Below are 4088 nucleotides of genomic sequence, written 5' to 3'. Positions count from 1 at the left end.
CTCCAGGACAGATCTGTTTGTTCTCTTAGCAGTCTACGGTATGTTCAATATTCTTCTTCTGTCATCCTTAGTCATTGTTCAGCTTTATAGCAAGTGATTGTGAAGATTTTGGCTTGGACCAGGTGCACCTTAGTCTCTAGACCGGCATTGTTGCTCTTCTGATTCTTGATGTATCTGAGTAAATCTGATTATTTACTCATCAGTTAAAAATACCGTAGGATACTACACCACATAACCAACCTAGTGTTTGCGTGTCCAAGAAGGATGAAATAATTGACAAGTTCAATTGTTTTATCCATCTGTTATGAGGCTACCTATTGACCCAGTGGTGAGGATTTTTTATTCTTGATGTTAAGATATAATCCATATTGAAGGCTGTATTCTTTGATCTTCTGCAGCAAGTACTTCAAGTTCTCCTCTCACTTTCAGCAAGCAAGGTCCTTCCATCAGCGTAATGCAAGTTGTTGATGAGTCTGCCTTCAATCTTGATACCACATTCTTCTCCATAAAATCCGACTTCTTGAACTATTTGTTCAATATACAGATTGAATGAATAAGGATGACAGAAAAATAAGTGATGCCTTTGAACTGTGGCAGTGGAGAAGAGTATTGAATATCCCATGGACTGCCAAAACAGAAAGCAAAATATGTCTTGGACAAAGTGCAACCAGCGTGTTCCTTGGAGGCAAGGAGGAAAAAGCTTTATTTCACATACTTTGGGCATATTAGTGTTGTTTTTGTTAGCTGCTTTTGAGTTCAGTACGACTCATAGTGACCCTATGAGCAATTGATCTGAACCCTGTCCTATCCTGTGTGATCCTTACAATCTCTAACACACTTGGGCCCATTTCTGCAGTCTCTGTGTCAACCCACCTGGCTCAAGGTCCTCCTCATTTTGCCACTCCTCAACTTTCTAAGCATGATGTTCCTTTTCGAGGAACAGCCTCTCTTAGCAACATGGACCATGTATGTGAAATGAAGCTTTATCATCCTTGTCTCCAAGGAGCATGGTGGCTACTCCTTCTCCAAGATATATCCATCTGTTTGTTCTTTTGACAATCCATGGGATATTCATACTCTTTTTTAACATTACAGTTCAAAGGCCTCAATTCTTTTTCTGTTATCCTTATTCATTGTCTAACTCTTGGATGCGTAGCAATTGACTAAAAAGAAAAAAAAATCATGGCCTGAATCAGGTACACATTTCTCTTCAAATTGATGTCACAGCTCCTCAATAATTTGGAGAGGTCCCCAGCTGCAGATGCTCCCAGTGCAAGACATCTCCTGATCTCCTGCCTGCTGGTACCAATTGTATTGATTGAGGATATAAGATGAAGTAATTGATAATTTCAATCTTTTCTCCATCTTTTGTAATGTTATCTATTGGTCCATTTTTTCCCCTTGATGTTTAGATGCAATCCATGTTGAAGGCTGTTGTCTGTTGCATGTTGATCTGCTGCATGTTAGTAAGAAAGGCTGTTCCTCGGAGAGAGCCATCATATTTGGAGTAGTGGATAAAACAGAGGAAGACCCTCAATGAGATGGTATGATATAGTGACTGCAGCGATGGGTTCAGCTTATATCAGAGGTGATAAGGATAGCACAGAATAGGACAGGATTCAGGTCTGTTGTTCATAGGGTTGCTATGCATAGTGTTTGACTTGATAGAACCTAACAATAATAACTCCCATTCTTCACAATGTTAGCATAATTTATTATGATCCATGAAGTCAAATGCCTTTGCATAGTCAAGCACAATAAACATTCATCTGGCTTGTTGAGAAGAATTTGTGTCCCAGAACACCTAATTGTACTCATGCAAAATCTATACCTAGACCAAGAGGCTACTGTGTGAACAGGGCAAGGGAGCACTACATGGTTTAAAATTATGAAAAGTATATTTGGGACTGTAATCTTTCTCCATGCTTCTTTAATCTATATGCTGAGCAAATTATTCAAGAAGTTGGATTCTGTGAAGAAGAATGTGACAACAGGACTGGAGGAAGACTCATCAATAACCTTTGGTATGCAGATGACACAACCTTGCTTCCTCAGCGTGAGGAGGACTTGAAGAGCTTGCTGCAGATATAGACAGATATAAAGATAGAGATAGAGAGATAAAGATTATAGAGAGATGATAGAGATATATAGAGAGATTTATCTCACATATCAATTGAATATATAAGGAAAAGACAGAAAAGCACCATATATTATCAATATATGTTGTTGTCGATTGCCTTCAAGGTCCTGAAGCCCATCTACAACTATGACATTTATCAAAGTTTCTAGAGTTTCAGGAGGCATGTTGTTTAGGAAGTGGATGCCACTCCTGCTTCAATATATAAGGGTCCTCATTAGCCTTAATCTAACTCTGTCCCTAGTAATGCTTCTGAAAAAGACCTGGAAATATTGTACTTGCAAAAAGAAAACTGATGAAAACTTTTTGTATCTAAAAAAAAAAAAAGAAAGGAAGGAAGAAAACACTATGTAGCTCAATTTTTCTCTGACACACATAGGGTTATCGTGAATCAGAATCAATCACATAGCATCTAGTTTGTTTTCTGTTTTTAATTTTCTGTCCTTTGTCCATCATTTCTCTATTTTCTTCATTTGATTGTAGTTCTAGTCATGTCTGTTTATGCAAAGGAAGAGTTACACAGAGGTTGACATCATTGGCTTTCATGTCATCTGCGTTTGTTTAAATACTAGTCAGGCCACTTTCTAGCTTTGTGTGATCATAGGCTGACCATTTCTATCACAAGTGCTGTCTTTTCTGATTTCCAATCTTTCTTTGCAACTTTCGCATCAAAGAACAAACAAATACATCTTGGAATAAGTACAGCCAGAATGCTCTTTAGAAGGAAATATGATAAGATTTCTCATAAACTTTGGGCATGTTATCAGGAAGGTCCAGTCCTTGGAACAATAGAGGTACAGCAAACAAAAGGAAGAATCTCAGCAAAACTGATTACCATAGTAACTCCAGCAATGAGTTTAAGCAAGCAGAGGTTGTGAGGATGGCACAGGGTAGAGTTTCACTTTATTGTCTGTAGAGTTGTTGTGAGGTAGAGCTGACTTGATAACAAAAACAACACTGATCACTGCAGAATCTGAAATGACGGAATGCAGAGAACCAAGATTGAAAGCTGATGATCTGTTGGGGAGCTACCATTGGCTCTAAGCTAGTGAGGGTCAGTGGTGACTTGCAACAGAGTAATATCAATGTGATGGACAGACACAAAGCCCTGTTGCCACCATGGGTTGAGTGTTGGTCTTCTAACTTAAGCTTTATAAGTTCAAACCCATCAAATATTCTGAGAAAGATGAGGCTGTCTGCTTTCCCAGCTGTGCTACAGGGCTGTTAAGAGTCAGAACCTACCCAATGACTATGAGATCCGGTTGAAAGTTTTTCTGTATCTCCTATATAGATGTCACTGTTATACTGTTTGTTTGGTTCACTTCATCTCATCCATGTCTTGATAGCTGGTGAGTTGATCTTGACCCATAGAGACCCAGGTGACAAAGTAGTACTGCCCCGTAGGATTTTCACCATCACAGGGCAATATGATTGATCAAAATCTGACATAGACACAAGCTGTGCGAAGATAAATGAGCTATAAATATCTTACACAGATAAAGAAGAAATGTCATTCCAAAGGTCACTGGTCTCCACTGTTTCTTCTCATAACTACTCGGAGAGAAGGTTTTTATGACATGTTTTGGTTTCTGCTGTTCTTCTTTTGCCCGCCCTAATCAGAGTAGGCTGAAGTAAAATTTCAAGTTAATGCGGTGAACAGCATTTCCCACTTGCTTGCTGTCAACACTTTAGTTTTCCAGTCTTCTGTGTGGTAGACTGAAACACTGTTGAAAGCAGAAATACAAATAAGCTAATCAAGAATGTTGTTGTTACATAAACAGTCTTCCCAGTATCCTGGAAAAGCTACAACCAGGAGAAGATAACATAGATGAATGGGACCTTCTAAGACTCAAAGCCCTATGCACATCCAAAAACTTCTCCAGTAGGGTAAAAAGGGAAGCCACTGACTGGGAAAAAGTATTCGGTAATAACATATCAGATAAGGGACTTA

Source organism: Elephantulus edwardii, unplaced genomic scaffold (assembly GCF_000299155.1).
Source record: "Elephantulus edwardii isolate Elephantulus edwardi_28Jun2011 unplaced genomic scaffold, EleEdw1.0 scaffold00012, whole genome shotgun sequence".
NCBI lineage: Eukaryota > Metazoa > Chordata > Mammalia > Macroscelidea > Macroscelididae > Elephantulus > Elephantulus edwardii.
Note: the sequence above shows the minus strand (reverse complement) of the source record.